The 23135-nt window shown below is 39.5% G+C and overlaps 1 pseudogene across 1 annotated transcript; it reads right to left on the reverse strand.

The window, feature by feature from the left end:
* Window positions 1-2970: 2970 nt before the first annotated feature.
* LOC309690465 (nectin-4-like) lies at window positions 2971-11985 on the reverse strand (annotated as a pseudogene). The gene is made up of 7 exons (XR_014280762.1): window positions 11898-11985; window positions 11458-11799; window positions 11040-11342; window positions 8700-8793; window positions 7676-7830; window positions 7033-7099; window positions 2971-2974 (listed from the first exon to the last, which is right to left on the reverse strand). The product of XR_014280762.1 is annotated as a nectin-4-like (transcript).
* Window positions 11986-23135: the final 11150 nt, after the last annotated feature.

A 23135-nucleotide genomic window follows, 5' to 3' on the forward strand; every position in this document is an offset into this window, starting at 1 on the left:
AACGTTAAGGATGCTAATGAAAAAGAACAAAATATAACAAAAAAACCCTGAAAAAACACCCCAACCTTAATATGTGCTATACAAAGCCATTAAGAAGTGAGGGTGAATAAAAGGAAAAAGCTGTACAAAGGCATTAAATGTGCTTCACTCCCTCAGCCTTCAGAACAGGAACAGACTGCAGAATACTGCATCAGTGTGCTCCAAAATCATTGGACTGCTTGTAAGAACTCTGGCACAGGTTTTCAGCCAACATGCCCTTAGTGAGGCAGCCAAAATCATCTATGACCCCCCTCACATACTTCACCCCGGCTTCCTTCTGGGTGACGCCTCCACCTCCGCCTCCGCTGGTACTCTGCTTTTTAACTCCAGCCAATAAGAACATTTCCCACACCAGAAACATAAACTACACTCTTCTTATACTACTGACACTTTATTCACTTTTAGTCACTTAGTTATTTATTCACCTTTCAGTCACTTTCATTTTAAAACTGTATAATTTTAAAACTGTGTATATTCTGTATATTCTGTGTATTTATTATTTCACTCCTATTGCCTGTTCTTATTGTCCTGATCTTCAACGTATGCTGCTCGGTTGTTTGTTAATTGCCCCTTGGGGATAAAGAAAGTGTTCTGATTCTGATGATTCTGATTCTCTTGGTTCCTCCCTCTTTCACAGTTACACACTCGAATGAGTCCTCTGAAATGTAACAGAGAATTCAAAGATCAAAAACAGAACTGTATAAACCCTCAACTGATGAAATACTGATGTCAAAACAATGTTTCGTACATGTTTGAATCCTGTCATGTCAGACAAAACCATAAATCTTGGTTTAGTATCAAGGAGTAATCCTTTCAAACACATTCAGAGTTGTCACTGGCTCACTTACAATCACCTTGGTCTGAAAACATCATATTAGGTTTCTTGGTCTTTGTTAGAAAAAATCCTCTTATTAAGTGAGACAGACAGAGTAGCAAGTTCTAACATGTTTATTTTACTTGCAAGGAAGCAAAAGCAAACACCATGAGTGTCTATGTGAGTGCTCACTGGGGCAATCCTGTGTGTTTCATTTATACACTTCTTCCAGAATTATCCTGGGAACAGATTTGTGTGTGAAGCTCTAACAGAAAAGCAGTTCAGTTACACGATGTACTCGTACAACAGATAGCAGAGCCGCAAAAACAAGGCCTGAGAAAAGAGCAGATTAGAGGGTCAGAGAGACAGATATATTCCTTCAGCTTACTGTAAATAGTCATATTGAATCATTATTATTACAGAATTTTCAGGCGGGGAATGAAGCAGCATCCAGTCAACAAGGCAGCTGCAGAGACTTAAAGAGAAGACACACTCCCACTTCACCTACCAAACCACTGCTCCACTGAAGTTTTGAATGGGTCAGTTCATCTAAAGCAATTCTATTCTGCCAAGTCATCAGAGAAGTTGCACGCAGTCAGAGATCCCCTTCACTCATACCGAGTGTGACTCAGAAATCTCTGTTGATTATAATCAACAATCCAATCTACGTTTTTATAAATTGTCACCCACCAGAAAAAGACTGACTCAAGCCATGCAGGTATTTGATTTCTAGCTTTAAACTCATTGGGCACTCCCCTTGGAACACAGAGGACGTCCATGTACACACCTCAAAACTAGGGAACAAAAATGCACGATGAGAGAAGCTTAGTGTGCAGGTTACTTTCCAGTCAGAGAGGATTTTAACTCTCAGCTTATGACCCCAGCAAAGCCACCACACATCACCCCTTCTGGTGGTATGGTTAACAAACCAATCCTATGGTAAGGGGAAGTAGCTCATGTCACATCATAGGTGACATTGTATCAGTTTAAGTCATGCAGATCCTGACGTTGCCCATTCCTGTAAACTGTCTGTGGATGCTGCTTCATTCCCCGCCTGAAAATTCTGCAATTCAATAATGATTCCATGGTAACTTTTAGCGTTGGGGGGGTTTACAGGTAAGTGATGCAAAGATTTATATGTCTCGATCGGGGGCAGTAAAGTACTTCTAAACAACTGCAGAACAAGTGCTAGGCTGGCTGGACCCATACCTGATGTCAGTTGAAATCATAATGTGGTCTGGGTTGGTCTAGCAGGTGCAAATGCCACACACCTCGAAACATTAACTTGGGAGACAGTCGAAAACACAATCTAACAACTTATTTTTCGTCTGTATCTCTAACACTTCTTTAGCATTTGCTATAATTAGGGTCATTTCTACTGTGAGGTTTGTGTGTTGGAAATACAGAAACTGTGTCAGTGATTTACTATTTTAAACATCGAAAATGGGCCGGTGCCTGATGCCCAAATACCTAATGCATCCAACCCTGTGTCCCTTATTTCAACATTTTTCAAATATATTATGCCCTTATGTTCTTAACCTACTTTCTTTATAATGGTGAGGCGACCCTTTACTCTGTGTATTAGCAGGTGTCCCCAGTCAGGGCCTGTATTAGACACTACAAGACCCCAAGCATTAGAATAACATCTGTCTGTCATTTGACTGTGCTGATGTCTCCTTATTTTAAAAAAAAGAGAAAAACTGCTTATGAAGGTTCCTTTTTTTTTTGCCTGTCCCGTTTGGTTCTTTAGCCATCAGAATTCAATTCAATTCAATTCAATTCAATTCAATTCAATAAAACTTTATTGATCCTGATTATTGACCCCGAAAGAAATTGGGGTAAGGCTGCCGAGAATTATTGTCTGACAGCCAACAAGTTACCTAACGGATTTACTTTACCAAGTGGATCATCACGGCCTTGCAGTATTGGTCTATTTGATCGACCTTTATTTTATTTTATTTTATTTTATTTTATTTTATTTTATTTTCAGTTGTTACAGACAGGACAGGCATGGTTGGGGGATAGGAAAGGGAGAAAGAAAGAGAGGAAGGAAAAAGAAAAACAGAGGAGAAGAGGGACAGTAAGAAAGGGCACTTAAAACGAAAATATCTCCCAGGTCACCTGTTGAGAGAGTAAGAAAAAAAAGAGAAAACAAGCAAAAAGAGTAAATGGACTGATTCTTATATAGCGCTTTTCTACTCTCCCAGAGTACTCAAAGCGCCGTATACAACATGCCTCATTCACCCATTTGCACCCACTCATACAAGCACTTCTAAACACAAGTGCAAACTAAACTACATTCACACTCTGATGAACACATCAGAGGGCAACTTGGGGTTAGTATCTTGCCCAAGGATATTTGGCATGCAGACTGGGGAAGCCAAGAATCGAACAACTAACCTTCCAATCAGTAGCTGAGCTGCTGCACCTGAGCCACAGCCACTCTACAAGCAGCATAATAAACAAAACACCATCGCTTTAATCTAGCTAAGTGTAAATAATAGTACTAGATATTGAATGTTGTTGTGCAGCACACAAGACTGACAGCGCACAATGTGCTTTGAGGTAGCAGCGAAGAAAGGGGTAGTTTTTGTCAATGAACAGTGAATACCCGTGTGCACACCTGTGCGCACACCTGTGTGGACCAGCGGGCTTGTATTCAAAAGGTTTATCTATGTAATGATCTGCTAGGGGTGTGGGGAGCCATGGCCCCATCCCCCAGGGCATGAAGCAGGCATCAAGGAGATCCAGGCCCCAGACATCCAGAGGCTCCCAGAGTGCAAGAGCTCAAGGAGGATCATCGGAGGGGCATCTGTGCCACCCTCCTGGGAAGAGCTGAAGAGAGCCCCAGATGACGGGTCACCCAGCAGCCACGGAGTAGAAGCTAGTTTTTTTTTGTTTTGTTTTTTTGTGTATATTCAAACATAACTGAAGATTAGCTCTGAAATTGCCAGCTCTGGCCATGGATCACATAAGCAAAAACTGAGAGGAGGGTGATTGGCTTAATAGTCACAGGAAGAACTGGACCAAGTGACTGACCTGGTTAAATAGTGGAAAATGAAATATCGAATTTTTCCAACCTCCACAGGAGGTTACAGATGGGAAGTGCATCTGTAACCGGAAGGTCACCGGTTCGATCCCCGAGCTCTCTGTCCTGGTTGTCGTGTCCTTAGGCAAGACACTTTACCCTACCGCCTACTGGTGCTGGCCAGAGAGGTGCGATATGGCAGCCTCGCTTCTGTCAGTCTGCCCCAGGGCAGCTGTGGCTACAACTGTAGCTTCCTCCACCAGTGTGTGAGAGTGAATGAATAGTAGCATTGTAAAGTGCTTTGGGTGCCTTGAAAAGCGCTATATAAATGCAATCCATTATTATTGGTGGACAGGACATTTTTCAATCTTTTTCAGTGGGTAAGCAATGTCAATGCAACCTAATGCCTCCCCAGCAGAATTGTCAGGTGAAGTGGAGGTAAACATTATTGTACTTGCTTCTTGCTGATAAGAAAGCCAAATTAAAGCTCCTGAATCCCTCTTTGTGTGAGTTATGAAGAGAAAGGTGAAATGTAGGTAAAGCAGCGCTAACCCACAGAAACACATTCTTCCTAATGAGATAAACCACATCTCTGTTACCTGCCACTACCTGACAGAGCAGGTATACGTCTGCAATACTTTGTTGTGCTGTCTGGATAGTTTCAGAAGAATATGCAAAGACTTTTAGCGTATCTGCAGATTTTAGAAAGAACGGTTGAGTTTTAATTCCTCAAAAATCAAGAAAGAAAAGAAAGAAAAAGATTTACTTTTGAACTGCTCAGTTCTTTAGAGAAAACCAAACAAGGTGCAATTCAAGTGCAAAACTCGTAATTTTAATTGAAGGCTTTGAACAAAACTACTGTATTGCATGAAGCTGAACTGTAACTGGAGAAACATAAACATAATCATAAAACAGACTGTTTGGTTTGAATACTTTATTGTATCCTTTGTAGGCAATGGGTGAAGTCTTAGAGATCATTGGAGAATGGGTTTTCTCTTCTTGATCCTTTCCAAGCCCTTTAATCTCAGGCTTTTCACTTTCTTATTCTTGGCTCTTACATCCTGTGTTCAGGATGTAAGATCCAGCCAAGTTGGAATGACATCAGGGGACTGAGTCCATCACTGCAGAATACTACGCCTCCTTCAAAACCTCCTGGGCTTCTTTTTCAGTGTGTTTTGGATCATTGTCCATCTGTACTGTGAGGCACAGAATCAACTTTAATGTATTTGGCTGAAACCAAAGTATACAGGGAGTGCAGAATTATTAGGCAAGTTGTATTTTTGAGGAATAATTTTATTATTGAACAACAACCATGTTCTCAAGGAACCCAAAAAAACTCATTAATATCAAAGCTGAATGTTTTTGGAAGTAGTTTTTAGTTTGTTTTTAGTTTTAGCTATTTTAGGGGGATATCTGTGTGTGCAGGTGACTATTACTGTGCATAATTATTAGGCAACTTAACAAAAAAACAAATATATACCCATTTCAATTATTGATTTTTTACCAGTGAAACCAATATAACATCTCCACATTCACAAATATACATTTCTGACATTCAAAAACAAATCAGCGACCAATATAGCCACCTTTCTTTGCAAGGACACTCAAAAGCCTGCCATCCATGGATTCTGTCAGTGTTTTGATCTGTTCACCATCAACATTGCGTGCAGCAGCAACCACAGCCTCCCAGACACTGTTCAGAGAGGTGTACTGTTTTCCCTCCTTGTAAATCTCACATTTGATGATGGACCACAGGTTCTCAATGGGGTTCAGATCAGGTGAACAAGGAGGCCATGTCATTAGTTTTTCTTCTTTTATACCCTTTCTTGCCAGCCACGCTGTGGAGTACTTGGACGCGTGTGATGGAGCATTGTCCTGCATGAAAATCATGTTTTTCTTGAAGGATGCAGACTTCTTCCTGTACCACTGCTTGAAGAAGGTGTCTTCCAGAAACTGGCAGTAGGACTGGGAGTTGAGCTTGACTCCATCCTCAACCCGAAAAGGCCCCACAAGCTCATCTTTGATGATACCAGCCCAAACCAGTACTCCACCTCCACCTTGCTGGCGTCTGAGTCGGACTGGAGCTCTCTGCCCTTTACCAATCCAGCCACGGGCCCATCCATCTGGCCCATCAAGACTCACTCTCATTTCATCAGTCCATAAAACCTTAGAAAAATCAGTCTTGAGATATTTCTTGGCCCAGTCTTGACGTTTCAGCTTGTGTGTCTTGTTCAGTGGTCGTCGTCTTTCAGCCTTTCTTACCTTGGCCATGTCTCTGAGTATTGCACACCTTGTGCTTTTGGGCACTCCAGTGATGTTGCAGCTCTGAAATATGGCCAAACTGGTGGCAAGTGGCATCTTGGCAGCTGCACGCTTGACTTTTCTCAGTTCATGGGCAGTTATTTTGCGCCTTGGTTTTTCCACACGCTTCTTGCGACCCTGTTGACTATTTTGAATGAAACGCTTGATTGTTCGATGATCACGCTTCAGAAGCTTTGCAATTTTGAGACTGCTGCATCCCTCTGCAAGATATCTCACTATTTGTGACTTTTCTGAGCCTGTCAAGTCCTTCTTTTGACCCATTTTGCCAAAGGAAAGGAAGTTGCCTAATAATTATGCACACCTGAAATAGGGTGTTGATGTCATTAGACCACACCCCTTCTCATTACAGAGAGGCACATCACCTAATATGCTTAATTGGTAGTAGGCTTTCGAGCCTATACAGCTTGGAGTAAGACAACATGCATGAAGAGGATGATGTGGACAAAATACTCATTTGCCTAATAATTCTGCTCTCCCTGTACAACACATATTTTCAAATCACAAATAAAACATCAGAGACCCAGTACATGAGAATGAATTCATTGTTTTAAGAGGATGTTGTAAGTTTTAGATTACGAGCTGTTCAAAAGGCTTCCATAGTTTCCCTGACATCATTCCGGTTCAGGTCCAATCACATTTATGCCAGTCAAAATATAACCGCACAATGTCTGCAATTGAGGCTTGGCCTATTTTTATTCACTAAAACTTCAAAAGCTATTTGTACATTGTGTACATATCCTTTAATATTAGGAGTAGAGTGCTACGTATTCAGTGCACAAAGAGTTATTGTTCTAAGCACTTTTGAAAACACCCGGATTTATAAAAGAACCATGTAGCTCCAATGGCATTCAAGGAAAGCAAAAGACCAAATGAGGCCCAAGCAGCAGAGCATGCTCCTGCAGAGACACAAGAAGGAAGAATATATTGAGAAGGAGATGATTAATCGTTTTCTCTGTTTATTGGAATTTAGTTTTATATTTCACATTTAAATGAGTTGGACAGTATTCAAACACCACCTGACACCTGTATCCAACACATTGAAAAATGTTTTCCAACAGACAAGATCTGACATAGAAAAGAATGTGAGACAAATTTGGTATGAAAAGAACTTCAAGCTAAGACATGCTGTTAGCTTAAAGAACTGGTCGTATTACACTGGGTGGAGCATCACTCATTGATTGATTAACTTATCTCTAGGGTAATCGAACTACTTCTTTAACGTAACTATTCTCCAAGGAATTCTAACTTCTAGGGCATGATGAAAATGCTTAAATATGGAGAGAAATTTATGTGGAATAATTTTACTCATAGTCTAGATATTCAAGTCTCTGTTTATATCTTTCAATAGGAGAAAACAAGAAAACCAAACAGAGTAACATCTAAATGACACATCCACAAAAGCTCAGATCTAAAAAAGAGAAACAAAAGATAAATTTGAACAAACTGCACAGCTAAATCCAAACTGATCTCACCTGATGCCACATGCACATAGAGCTGACCATGTTTTATTCCATATGAGTTAGCTGCTTCACACTCATAGAGGCCATTTAGATAAGCGGTCAGACTCAGCAGTTGTAGCTTTGCACCCTCTTCTTTGACAGCAGACTCCAGGAAAGACTGCCCAGATCTGATAAAAAACATGAATGAGGCTCAACATTAAATATACATAAAGTGAGTGAGTTGTGATTTGTGCCAAAAGTTAAATGAAAAGTTAAACAAATTTCAGTCTTTGTGATAGTATTTTTCTTTATTCACATAAAGACGATGGATACACAAAACATCATGTTAATGGAGACAATACTTGGACTACAGCTTGAGCTGTGGGGGAATAAAGGCAGTTGGCAAAGTCTTTGTCTTTAGTGAAAAGCAGATAAAGAGCCATTCAGTGACATACATACATAAGTGACTTATGTATGTATGTATGTATATATATGTATATATTGTACTATTCTTAGTTAGCGTATTGTCTGTCTTGTCTTAATGTTGGTTTAAAATGGAGCACTGTAACAAAAAATAATTTCCCCCAGGGATCAATAAAGTATTCTGATTCTGATGATTCTGATTCTGATTCAGAAAACCCTATGAAGAGTAGGTTTTCACGGTGGGGTTATCAAGGCCCAACCCAGAAACGAGGCAAATGGTGAGCGGGTATCCCTGGGGCGAGGCTTTAACCCACGAAGCCCTAATAAGAATATCCTGAAGAAATAACATGTGCAGGAGATGCCCTAGGTGTTGGGTACAGTGTTTATCAGGGGCAGCCGAGGGAGAGATTTTAGATATCGTGGGTGTGTCTTGGTAGAGGAGATCTGTGGTGGTGCAAAGACAGGGTTTCTGGATAGTTTTAATCTCCCAAATATAGCAAAAATCTGTTGATACATATCAGAAAACTTTTCTTCGCACCCAACTCTGCTATGGTACCTTAAATCTGATAGGACCACTAGCACACTCTACTTAAAAAACATGCCTTAGGCAGTAAAAGAAATATTTATACTTTACCTGCTCCAGGTAAAGTTTGCATTTGGGTTGGCTTCTGTCACACACTCAAATGAGTCCTCTGAAATCACTGAAATGTTCACTTCTGTAGGAGACACTGCAAAAAATAGAGCAAGAAATGTGTTAATCTTGAACTGAGGAAATATTTATGCTATCAAAATAACATCTCACATATGTTTTAGTAAATCTTGGTTAGTTTAGATTTTGTTTTAAAGCCATTTTAGAAAACAGTTCTTTTCCTGCTTCATGGTTTTCATTGGCTCACTTACATACACTTCAATCAATCAATCTTTATTTATAAAGCACTTTTCAAAAAAAAAAAAAGTAGCACAAAGTGCTTTACATGGTTAAAAGCAGCCCACCCCACCCCACCCTCCAACTTACTCCACACACTCTCATTAACATAAACAATGTGAATACACACATATCCCCCCCCCCCCCCCCCCCACCCCCCCCCCCACACACACACACACACACTTAAAGCGTAAAATTGGGCTGGGTACGCATGTGCCAAATGAGGAAACACTATAACAGGGAGCCGTCTGCACCGGGAGCCGGTCACAGACCGCAACCTCCAGGCCGGGCACACAGCAGGAGAGAGGCAAAGAAGCCCCCCAGCCAGGCTGAGAGGACCCCCAGAGACCCAGCAGCCACGGTCGATCACAGCCCCGGTGCAGAGAGCCCCCTCCGAGGAAACACTGGAGATATGACGCAATAGGCTATATACAGGGTAAAACGATAAAATAAATAAGAACGGGATACAATATAAATATAAATATAAATAAAGTAAGAAGATTAAAAAATGAATAAGAATAAAATCAATAAATATTAGGTAAAGCCTAAATTAATAATAGAATAACCGGATAGAATAAAAAAGCATAAAATAAATAAACGTTAAGTAAAAGCTGAATTAAAAAGGTGGGTCTTGAGCCTGTTCTTAAAAACGTGTACGTTCTCTGCGGCCCTGAGCTCCTCCACAGGCTGTTCCACAGACGAGGACCATACCACTGAAAAGCTGCCTCTCCGTGAGTATGTGTCCTGACTTTAGGGACAATTAAAAGGCCAGTACCAGAGGACCTCAGGGTCCGTGAGGGTTCATATGGTAAAAGCAGATCTGAGAGATAAGAAGGCCCAAGACCATTAAGACATTTAAAAACCAATAAAAGAACTTTAAAATCGATCCTGAAACACACGGGGAGCCAGTGCAGCGATTCTAAAACCGGTGTAATGTGGGCCCGCCCTCTGGTCTTCGTCAGCACACGAGCTGCTGAGTTTTGTAAAAGTTGTAAAGTTGAAATATTCTTTTTAGGAAGACCAGAGAGCAGGGCATTACAGTAATCAATGCGACTGGTAATAAAAGCATGCATCAGCATCTCCGTGTTGGCCCGAGAGAGAATAGGGCGGACTCTGGCTATATTTTTTAGATGATAAAATCCAATTTTGGTTACATGTTTAATATGTGGGATAAAACCAAGCTCAGAGTCAAAAATAACACCCAGGTTTTTCACTTGTAGCGAAGGACATAGTGAAAATGCCTCTAATTTAGACAAGAGTTTCTCTCTCTGAGCCTCGGGACCGATGATTAAAACTTCAGTTTTGTCCTGGTTAAGCTGTAAAAAGTTTTCTGCCATCCAAGATCTTATATCTAGAATACAGTTAAAAAGGGCACTTATAGCTTTAAACTCTAAATTTGAGGTATATTGTTCTAAACAAGCATACCGTTGTGTTACTTATTTTATACTGTTGTTTAGGAGTCAAAAATAAACTCTCATAATAAGGCTTATTGCAGTGGAAACTGTTAACGGGGTTTTATTATTATTTTTTCTATGCATACAGACAACAAACAACTAAAATTACTGATCAAACAATAATATTTTTTCTATTTTAATATTCTTTAGTTACTATTTTATGTGGCCGAGGTAAAATGTTACAGTCCCACTCAACATAGAGAAGTAAGGAGAAACGTGTCTCAATTTAATACTTAATGCTACTTGTTATAAAAAAGTGTGTGTCTGTTTTTGTTAAAAACACTGATGTAGGGTTTGTAAAAAGAACTGAAAGGATAGACATTACATTATTCATAAACAAATGTATTTTATCATTAGATAATGAAACTATTTTTGTCTCATGGCTGGATGACCGGTACAGAGTAATTTCATACTGTGAAAAGAGGTTTTTGCTCATTTCAGTTCAGTAGCATTACCTTATGGTTGAATGTAAACGTGTGTGTGTCTGGCTGTGCACCTTGTTAAATAGCAAATTAAACAATTAAAATTATTAAATGGACAGCGACACAAAAGAGGGAAAATAATAAACTCTATTACCGTAATAGATGATACTCACAGTAGACCTGTATGGGGAAGGGCAGGGTTTCTTCTTTAGTCAGGGAGTCACCGCTAATGACACACTGGACCTTGTGACCATTAATCTCTCTCGTAGGAACACCAAACAGAGAGCTGACTGTGGTAGTCGTGCTGTTGTCACACTGGGTGGAGTTTGTTGTCGTCCTCACTTTGTCTCCCAAAGCACCAGTTAGCCACCTCATCACTGCAGGAGGCTTCGATCCAGCAGCTGTGCAGGTAGCAAATAAAACCTCTTCTGTGCCCAAAGTGGGAAGATTGTCCTTGATGCTTGTGAAAGGAGGCACTAGGAGAGGTACAGCACTTAAATAAATCAACATGCAAGCAGGATGGTGAAAGTAACTCCTTCTCTATGTCACACACAAACACAAAGAGTATTTTAAATAAATGTTTTTTCATACCGAGCAAGTTCAGAGGAATCTCAGTCTTCTGATTTCCACTTGGAAACAGGGTGAAGATGCACGTGTAGCTGCCTTCATCCTTCAGGGCAACATTGGATAACTGGAGAGTTCCATTTTTGTTGTTAAAATTCCCGATATATTTAAATCTATCATCACGTCCATTGACAAACTGGAGTCTATTTCTGGGTTACATAGTAATAAAATTGTCATTATGAGGTTTTTCTCTCATCTTCCTCTGCCAGGTAATCTGTGTCAGGTCATCATTGGTATCAGTGACATGACACGGTAAGATGGCCGTACCTCCTTGAACCACTGTCACACTTCCACCAATCACCTGCAGAGCTATAAAGAGAATGAAACACTATAAAACTGAACTGGACAAAGCAGAAACAGAGGATCCAAAAAGATTTACAGGTTTAAACACTAAAGTACAAGTTTACTTATGTCTGGCCTCCTCAAAAACTCTTGAGGGAGAGGCTGGAATTTCATTAGAAACTTGATGTATCGAATCTGTATGATACAGTGCATCTTAGATGAACCTAAATGAGAATGCCATAGATCTTACACGCCAAATTGATTACCTTATTTCACAGGTTTGGCACATCCTTCGTAAAACAAAAATAAAAAATAAAGTCCACTTTGGACTTTCAGTCTTTGTTATAGTATTTGTGGGGATAAGTAAACTGATTATAGGCAGTTGAAAGTCATGGCTGTATTGCTAAAACAGGACGAGCTGGATTATATTCTATGCTCCAGCTACTGACTTAGCAAACACACCTTTATCATGACTTGAATTTTCACAGCAGATTGAAAATGAAGTGTCTAAAATTACTGTAACAGTTTGCAGAGAAGGCAACACCCATGTTTTGATTTAATGGTCTCATTCCTTGCCTATGCATCATGATTCTAAATGCTGGGGTGTGCAGTTTTGTTTACACTTGCTAACAGACAAAGTCATGACTAAGTATAGGATATGTAAAGATGTTTTTGCTCGTTTCAAACATACTGTGTCTGAGAGTGAAACAATGTGAAATTTGATCATGATCTTTAGCATTTCTTTAGCACTATCCAAATTTAGCTGTGGCTCAAACTGGTATCTATTACCATATTTAGAAACTCAACACTAATTTGGGAACTTATTACACAAAGGCAAAATCACAAATTTCACAAATGGACTATAGAAATCCCTAGCACAGCAGGTTCACAGCACAAGTTACCATGGGGAATGACCCCAGCAAGAACTCAATCACCTTTAAAGTAGAGAAAATCAAGCATCAACCCCAGAGGTACCAGTATAAGCTTTAAAAAAATGCTATTATTTTAAAGATATTAATAAACGTTTTTAGCGGTGCTCCGAGGTTAACCAGCCCCTTTTTATACTGTGAAAAGATTGTGAATCATAAACCAGCCGTGGATATTTTTGCCATGATCACACTCTGAAAAGTAAAAAGCTAGGTTAACACATAATAGATCAAACAAACTGTGAATTCTGTCAGAAATAAACACTTTATTTGTTGGGAACAAAATACAAAAACAAAGTAGCCATTTTTTACAATTATTATGGATGTTTTAAGGCTGTAAAACCCCTCACTACACACTTTAAACACTTTTCTCAGACAGGCATGATCATTTTCACACTTTTCTCTCTTGTTTAAACAGTTCAAACCTGCTTAGAAAATATAAGTCCAGCATTATAGAATGAAACCAAAGGCTCGCGCTGTGCCTTTGATGGTGAAAAACGTTTCCTCGACATTGTTGTGTTTGTTGGGGAGAAAACTAATAAAGATTCAATACAGCACTTCAGAGTCACACTGCTAGCGATCGAAGATTTAAGTAAACTTGACAGGCCGAAGGCATTCTGTTCTCTACAGGAGATGCGGCACGAGATTGATTGACAATGGTCGACAGCCAATCAGGAATCTCACATCACAGGTTGATTTGAGTTACTTTTAATGTATCTATACCTTTACATGACTATCAAAAAATGAGTGACATAGGCAGCAAACAAACAGCTTCTATATACTGTCAGCATCTCTGCTCAGCAGGAGTGCAGCCAGGAGCACCAGACGACAGGGGATCATAGAGAATTTACTTAGTATGAAATTACTGACCAAGAACACACAAAGAAAAGCTCCATCCATCCATCCGATCTTTTTTCTTGCCATTAGCTCATTGCTGGAGGAGGAGTGAGGAGCGATAATTACAATATAACACAAAAAGAACTTTTACGTTTACGTATACACCATTTATGTAGTATACACCATTGCAACTCAGTATCTCCTGCTTTAATAGTAGCAGGCGTCTGGGTGAGACGGAAACTGCCAACATTCCTCTGGAAGAGAAAAAAAAAAAAACTCAGACAGTATGTCTTTGTTAGTGAACAGGTTTCTGCCTGTTACTGTGGCCAGGCTTTCAAGTAGAGTTCACTAGTAATTTATTACCATTACAAACGAATTTGAAATTGTACTATTTTGTTATTTTGTTTCTGTGAACATTGTTACACTGTAACATGATCACAAGAAACAGCTTAGCCCTTTAAAAAGAAGTTTTTAAAAAGTCAGTTACTTTGGAATGACACCTTTCAAATAACAGAAAAAGAAAAAAAAAACCACAAAGAGCTTGCAAAGCTTCAAATAGCCATATTTATTTTTTAGGTTTTAGGGAAGCTTTACCCCCACCTAGTGAAATAAACCACAAGTGGATTTCACAGGCTTTTACCAAAGATATTGCATCTTTGCACAGTCATTAAAATTTATAGGATAAAAAGTAGATGGTCAAACCTAAATAAATTGAAATAGAAGGTCACTGATAAGAAATGCCTATCAGTGACTGGTTGTTTTTAGATCATCCTAAACAAAAGACAACTGTTTGTGAATCATACATATAGGGAGTGCAGAATTATTAGGCAAGTTGTATTTTTGAGGAATAATTTTATTATTGAGCAACAACCATGTTCTCAATGAACCCAAAAAACTCATTAATACACAGCAAAATCTCCAGTGTTAAATTAACACTGGAGAGTGTCTATATGGGTCCACACCTTTGAGTGTTAAATTAACACTTTTGACAGTGTTATATGTTTAAAAGTAACCTAGTCAGTTGATTTTCTAACACTGGAAAATAACTCAAAATGTTAGAAATATTCCAGTGTTAGAAAATCAGCACTGGTCAGTGTTAGTCTTTGTTAATCTTCAAAACTGACTAGGTTACTTTTAAACATATAACACTGTCAAAAGTGTTAATTTAACACTCAGTGTTGTATTTAACACTCAGAGGTGTGGACCCATATAGACACTCTCTAGTGTTAATTTAACACTGGAGATTTTGCTGTGTATCAAAGCTAAATGGCTTTGGAAGTAGTTTTTAGTTTTAGCTATTTTAGGGGGATATCTGTGTGTGCAGGTGATATTACTGTGCATAATTATTAGGCAACTTAACAAAAAACAAATATATACCCATTTCAATTATTGATTTTTACCAGTGAAACCAATATAACATCTCCACATTCACAAATATACATTTCTGACATTCAAAAATAAAACAAAAACAAATCAGCGACCAATATAGCCACCTTTCTTTGCAAGGACACTCAAAAGCCTGCCATCCATGGATTCTGTCAGTGTTTTGATCTGTTCACCATCAACATTGCGTGCAGCAGCAACCACAGCCTCCCAGACACTGTTCAGAGAGGTGTACTGTTTTCCCTCCTTGTAAATCTCACATTTGATGATGGACCACAGGTTCTCAATGGGGTTCAGATCAGGTGAACAAGGAGGCCATGTCATTAGTTTTTCTTCTTTTATACCCTTTCTTGCCAGCCACGCTGTGGAGTACTTGGACGCGTGTGATGGAGCATTGTCCTGCATGAAAATCATGTTTTTCTTGAAGGATGCAGACTTCTTCCTGTACCACTGCTTGAAGAAGGTGTCTTCCAGAAACTGGCAGTAGGACTGGGAGTTGAGCTTGACTCCATCCTCAACCCGAAAAGGCCCCACAAGCTCATCTTTGATGATACCAGCCCAAACCAGTACTCCACCTCCACCTTGCTGGCGTCTGAGTCGGACTGGAGCTCTCTGCCCTTTACCAATCCAGCCACGGGCCCATCCATCTGGCCCATCAAGACTCCCTCTCATTTCATCAGTCCATAAAACCTTAGAAAAACCAGTCTTGAGATATTTCTTGGCCCAGTCTTGACGTTTCAGCTTGTGTGTCTTGTTCAGTGGTGGTCGTCTTTCAGCCTTTCTTACCTTGGCCATGTCTCTGAGTATTGCACACCTTGTGCTTTTGGGCACTCCAGTGATGTTGCAGCTCTGAAATATGGCCAAACTGGTGGCAAGTGGCATCTTGGCAGCTGCACGCTTGACTTTTCTCAGTTCATGGGCAGTTATTTTGCGCCTTGGTTTTTCCACACGCTTCTTGCGACCCTGTTGACTATTTTGAATGAAACACTTGATTGTTCGATGATCACGCTTCAGAAGCTTTGCAATTTTGAGACTGCTGCATCCCTCTGCAAGATATCTCACTATTTGTGACTTTTCTGAGCCTGTCAAGTCCTTCTTTTGACCCATTTTGCCAAAGGAAAGGACGTCGCCTAATAATTATGCACACCTGATATAGGGTGTTGATGTCATTAGACCACACCCCTTCTCATTACAGAGATGCACATCACCTAATATGCTTAATTGGTAGGAGGCTTTCGAGCCTATACAGCTTGGAGTAAGACAACATGCATGAAGAGGATGAAGTGGACAAAATACTCATTTGCCTAATAATTCTGCACTCCCTGTACATACACACACACACACACACACACACACACACACACACACACACACACACACACACACACACACACACATATACACATATACATACATGTACATATATGTACACGTACATAAAAGAATAAATAAAGAAGAACAAAGAAGAATTGTTAGTTTGGTTAACTGACCTGTTTCACAGTTTCCTCAACACTGTTTTAACAATAGCTCTTTGTTTCTTTTGTATTTTTTCCCCGTTTTTAATCTTCATTGACAAACTGCTCTGGGAGAATACCAAAAGAGGAGAGGGAGGTGACTGAGAACAGGTTGTCCCTGTTTCTGTGTTTTTTTTTAATGCACCTGAACATGCACAAAATGCTTCTGTGATGGAGTTACACTGTCCCGGGCTGTAGACAGCTGACCTGAGCACATACATGCACCACCACCATTAGTTTCTACACTTGTCACGCTGGGTCACCGCGGCGGCGCGTCTTTTAGGTGACAGATAACAGAAAGGGGTGAGAGCAGGGGCGGCTCTAGATGGGTGGCATGGGGTGGCAAATAAAATTGCCACCCTAAAATAATCCTTTGCCACCTCAAGTGCCACTCTAGTTTTGCATATGACAGTGTTGTTTATTAAAGTAAGATAGCATTACCACTTTGAGCGTAGTTACAGTTAACATTAAATATAAATGCTGAAACTGAATATATTGCATAGTGTTAAAAAACAGCTTGATTTTGCCACCCCATTTGATTTCTTTGCCACCCTAAGAAAATTTCTCTAGAGCCGCCCCTGGGTGAGAGGTATATTCGAGCGGTACAGAGAGTGGCCACTGGCCAACATATTTTTTTTAACTTACCGTTATTAAAGCTGGTTGCGTAGACTCTCTGTGATCGCCGATTATGTGAGTGGTTATGTAAGCCGATGGTATGGTGTTCCAGGGTTCAAATAGTGGGTTTGCGCGCGCTTCCAGTTTAGACGTGAACTGTATTATTTTTGTTTGTTTGTTTGTTTGTTTTTATGTTGAAACACTGTAGGCTGCCTCGTAGTGGCCATTAATGTCTGTATACATGACGGCCAACAATAATAAACATCGATTATTGTTGGTAAGTATCCAACTTAGACACGGAAAGGCCTATGCTACTAAAAAAAATACACTTAACCACATAGAAATAATCAAGCTATAGATTTAACACTATATTTACAATAAAGATAATAAACTATCACCATTTGGAGGGATAGACAATCATTCTGGAAAATACAATAATTATAATTCTACAACTGTTTACAACTGTTTATAACTTGCATAGTTCATATTTCTGTATAGTTTTCATATGTATATCCCCAAAAGACAAGGGTTGAATTGTAACCTCTTAAGCCCTAACGCCCCCTGATACGGGGGCAAAAGGCAGGAGATCAGTGAAACATACATTTTAGAACAGTATATAACTTAGATGCACTCTAGGCCGAGTAGATTTTAATTGTCCCCAGTCGGTTTGAAAGGTCTTTTAAAAAAAAAATAATAATAATAATAATTCCATCGTGGATTTTTGTACCATGGAGCTAATTAGCACAAAGGGGTTGAGCTTGACAGCAAATTGCCAAAAAAAGCCACCTTGCATTCAGACATTACTTGCAGATACAGAAAAACTGATGCCTGGTGAAGAATATCGTGGAACCCCACAATCATCATAATGACTATCCTCCTTCCCATCCATGATACTGATGAAATAAAGATGTAAACAAGTGTTTTGTATATTTGTTCTTTTTTTTGGAGTTGGAGTGAAACAGAAAAATGACTGACTGATCATGCAGATCTGATACATTTGTAAGGAACAACACAACTTGAAATACTAAACAACCAAAAATGACATTAACAATGAAACGTTTGTACATATTATCTTATTGCCGCACACCAGTCTAGATGCATTAGGTTTTAAAGAAATTATTTACGTTGTTTTTCAATTTTACCACAAATAAATAAATAAACATGGAAGGTCATTATTGTCTGAGTTTTTAAGGAGCTTGGAAAGAAAAGCGTCTGGACTTCTTTAAGTTGCTTGAAGACGTTTCACTTCTCATCCGAGAAGCTTCTTCAGTTCTAAGGTCAAATGGCGGAGAGTCCCAGATTTAAACCCAGTGGGAGTAACCCCCCAAAGAGAGACAAAAGGACCCCCTGATGATCCTCTACCTCAGCAGTTCCCAAACTTTTTTTGTGAGGCTACCATATGTGAGGAGCAGAATCTTAAATTTAGTTCTGGATTTGATGGGAAGCCAATAAAGAGAAGCCAATATTGGAGAAATGCTGCCTGTTTGTAGTTCCTGTCAGTACTCTTGCTGCAGCATTTTGGATCAACTGAAGGCTTTTCAGGAAGTTTTTAAGACAATCTAGAAGATTACAATCTAGAAGTAATAAATGCATGAACAAATTTTTTAGCATCAATTTTAGAGATATTGCCCAAGTGGAAAAAATACTGCATGTTTCTTTAAGACATTCTTGCAGTATAACTGGTGTGTTGTGTGTGTTATCTGGTTTCATGGACAGATAAAGCGGGGTATCATCTGCATAGAAGTGATTATGTGTCATATGCCTTCAAATGAAACTGCCTAAGGAAAGCATGTATAATGTAAGCATAATTACCTAAGTGTGTAAAGAGGACTCAACATTTAGGTCAGGGGTCTCAAACTCGAGTCCTCAAAAGCCAGTGTCCTGCAACTTTTCAACGTGTCCCTATTGCAACACATCTGAATATAATTAGTAGGTCATTAGCAAGACTCAATAGAACTAGACTGCATGCTCAGGTGGCAGTTCAGCCATTTGATTCATGTTACAGCAGCTCATGAGTACACGGTGGAATGATTTTTCCAAACACTTACATTCACTTAAATTTATTTGAGTAGGGTTAAGGGTTGCCATATCAGCATGCAGTCAAGTTCTATATTCTTGCTAATAACCTAGTAATTGGGCACTGTGTCGCACCGTCTATCTATCGTCAGTCTATCTTCGCACAAGCCAGGTCCTTTCCCCTCAAGCCTGGCTTCTACATGCTCCTTCTTCCTGGAGTCTGAGCCTCTCTTCCTTTTTGCCTGCTCAGCCAGTTTTTTAACAGATCCATTCAGCAGCTGATAAGCCACCTAAGGGCGCACCCACACCTCAACAGGTGGCTACTAATTACCAATTCGTCCATTGCCCAACCAGTCCACAGTGAATTAAAAAGAATTCCTGCAAAGCACTGAAAACATGCAATACAAATATCAAAATCAAAATGAAAATCATGCAAATAAACACACTAAAATTGACTATAAGACAAATCCAAATTTTCACTGTGTGACATTTGCATGAACCACTTGAAGTACATTAGATAGCATGCTCTAATCCAGCGGTGCCCAAACTTTTTTTCGCTAGGACCCCTCTGTTTCACAAGAAAAATGTTACATTAACATTTTAAGATCTTACTATCTTCAGGTTTTACATGCTTAGATATACACACACAACTCCTGTTCCTCCATTTAGAAAGGCAGCGGCGACATGGTGTAATTATTTTACTTGTAGTTGTTTTTTTTATGTGTAATAATATTCAAAGTTGCTATAAAATGAAAAAAATGCCTCACTGTACAAAATGGTTTCAAAAACATAAACAAGTGTGGGATACTGTTTGTCCGTGACAGGGGGAACAAATTACAGCAGGATCAGCCTGATATTATTTGTATCCCACTGTAACTTTACTGTATAAAGAGCTAACATCTCCAAAATGTCAGGAGTAGTTAGTCATTAAGTGTTTGTGAACTTAAAATCAAGAATGAGGGATACTGTTTGTCCGTGATTTGGAGAGCCCAGTGCGTGCTCCCGACGAAGGGAAAAGCAATTATGCAGGGGAGACCTACCTTGGCACTTGTGCAGGTGAAGCCAAAGGGAGGACATGCTTCATCATATTTTCTAGTCTTTGGGTTGGAAGGAGGTTGGTTTGGAAATGCTTATGCTTCATTTCCTGCTTTGCGTTTGTGTGGGCGCCCCGTCAAAAACCTGTCTAAAGCAGTGTCCAAGCATTCATTCTTTTTTTTTTCTTTTTTTTTAAAAAATGTATTTATTTATGCAAGTTTCAAAATTTTTACACATTCACAAACAGGGAGACAGAGGAACACAGACAATAAAGACAATAACAACAACAAAAAAACAAAAAACAAAAACAAAACACAGGAACAAACAAACAAAAAAAAAAAAAAAAAAAACAGAGCAACAAACCCCACAACAGGGTACACAGCCAGCACTTATTAAAAACAGCAGAGAAGAAAAAAAAAGCAACTGGTATACATGTCAAACAACTCACAATCTAGTGAGTCCAATCCACAAGATCAAATCCAAAGATCGCTAGGAAGAGCTGATAACAATTATGCAATAACAGTTATGGGCAACAGCTCAGAATGAAAGCAGTTAAAACAACGTGGTCAGGACCCAGGGCGTGGACTGTCCTTCTTAATGTGGTCTATAAAGGGCCCCCATATCTTCCTGAACTTCTCCATGGAATCAGACGTAGAGAACCGAATTTCTTCCAGGTATAAACAGGAGACCATCTCCTCGAGCCACCTCTTGAAGCAGGGAGGGGAGGCAGATTTCCACTCCCCCAGAATCAGACGTTTGGCAATAACCATACCAAACATGAAGGCCTGTTGAACAGCAAAGGGAAGTGCCAAGGAGTCGCTGGAGCAGCCCAGGATCACCATAAGACAGTCAGGATACAGTTGCCTATCATAAACAGTGCTATAGAAACTAAAAATACTAGTCCAAAAGGCTGTAAGCGTAGAACAGGACCAAAAAAGATGGCCAAGAGTACCGTCCACAAGTTTACATTTATCACATTTGGGGGAAACATTAGGAAAAATCTTGTTCAATTTGGTTTTGGAATGGTGCAGTCTATGGACAACCTTAAATTGAATTAACTGAAGTTAACAGAGCATAGTTTTATCCGGCTTAACACTTCAGCCCATAAATAGTCAGTGATAACCAAACCAGTGTCCCGTGTCCAAGCCTCTTTAATATGGCAAGAGGGGGCTGCCGAAGAAAAAAGGTTAACAAGCCGAGAAATTAAGTGTTTTGAGGTGGGAAGTTCGTTCATTATATTGTAAAAGACATGCTGTATGGGGATGGTATCTAAATTTGAGAATGCTTGCTTGACATTAATTCCTAATTTGTAAGTACCGAAAAAAAATGACTTGTAGGGAGATTGTACTTTGTCTGAAGCTGAGCAAAAGAGGCAAAATGATTGTCAATATAAAGATCCTTTATAGCAATTAACCCTTTGACAGGCCATCGTTTGAAAGCAGCATCCAGCATTCTTTCTTTTTTCTTCTTTTCATTCTGCGCCCCCCATGGAATGGCTCTGCGCCCCCCTAAGGGGTGGGCTCCACACTTTGGTAAGCTCTGCTCTAATCGCTGTAATAAAATATTGTGGTCAACAGTATCGAACAATGAACTGAGATGTAGCAGGACAAGCACAGAGATGAGTCCACTGTCAGAGGCTGTAAGATCTCTGTAACCTTCATTAAAGCTGTTTCTTTACTGTAATGAGTTCTGAAACCTGACTGAAACGCTTCAAATCACCCATTCCTCTAAAGATGATCAAGAATTTCTGAGATACAGTTAGGTCCATATATATATTTGGACACAAACACAATTTTTTTCCAAAGGTAATTGGACACTTGATTCAAAGGCTATTTCATGGGCAGTTGCGGGCAACTTCGTCATTATGTCATCATCAAGCATTATGTTCTGTCAGTGCGCCCCAGGGTGGTTGTGGTTACAATGTAGCTTGCCATCACCAGTGTGTGAAGCGCTTTGGGGTCCTTAGGGACTAGTAGAGCGCTATATAAATACAGGCCATATGTTCATGCAGGTGAAAACAAGCCATCCTTAAGCAGCGAAAACAGAGAAAAAAGAAACCAAATGAACAATCTCTACAAGGTAGGCGTATTGATAGTCCAGCATAAAGAGAAGACTGCATGAAAGTAAAAACAGAAGGTTCACTGCAAGATCCAAGTCATTCATAAGGCTCAAGAACAGAAAGGTTAGATTGGACAAAAAAAAAAAAAAAAAAAGCCAGCCCACTTCTTGAAAATCATTCTTTGGACAGATAAAGCCAAGATCAACCTCTACCACAGTGTCAGCAAGAAAAAGTATGGAGAAGATATGGAACATTCTCATGATCCAAAGCATACCACATCTTGGGAGTGTAAGGCTGCCAGTGGCACTAGGACACTAGTGTTTATTGACCATGTGACACAGGACAAGCAACCAAATTAATAGCCATACAGCCAAAGCAACAGCCAAGCAGGAGTTTAATAAAGCACAGAAGTGCTTAAACCGAATTGAGCATTCACTTCCCTTGTTGAAGAAAAAACTTTGGACAGAAAGGCCCACAAACAAACAGCACCTGAAAGCCGTTGCAGTAAAGGCCTGGCAGGGCATTAAAAAAATTGGAAACTCAGGTTGTGATGTCCATGAGTTAAAGGCTTCAAGCTGTCATTGCCAGCAAAGGGTTTTCAACCAAGTATTAGTAATGAACATTTCATTTTCAGTTATTTAATTTGTCCAATTACTTTTTAGCCCCTGAAATGAAGGAATAAAATGCTTTAGTTCCTCACATTTTATGCAATCTTTCTGTTCAACCCACTGAATTAAAACTGAAAGTCTGCAATTTCAATGCATCTGAGGTGTGTTATTTAACATTCATTATGTGTTAATGTACAGAACCAAATTAAAAAACAAACAAACCTGTGCCTCTGTCCAGATATTTATGGACGTAATTGTACTACACACCATGATGAAATATGACAAGTTTTCAACTAACAGATCTTTGGAAATCACCTTATCGTTGCAAAAAAAGAAGAAAAAAAAGAATGAGAAAAACATTTTAAAAACG

Source organism: Aulonocara stuartgranti (genome assembly GCF_965226115.1).
Source record: "Aulonocara stuartgranti genome assembly, chromosome: 16".
Lineage (NCBI taxonomy): Eukaryota > Metazoa > Chordata > Actinopteri > Cichliformes > Cichlidae > Aulonocara > Aulonocara stuartgranti.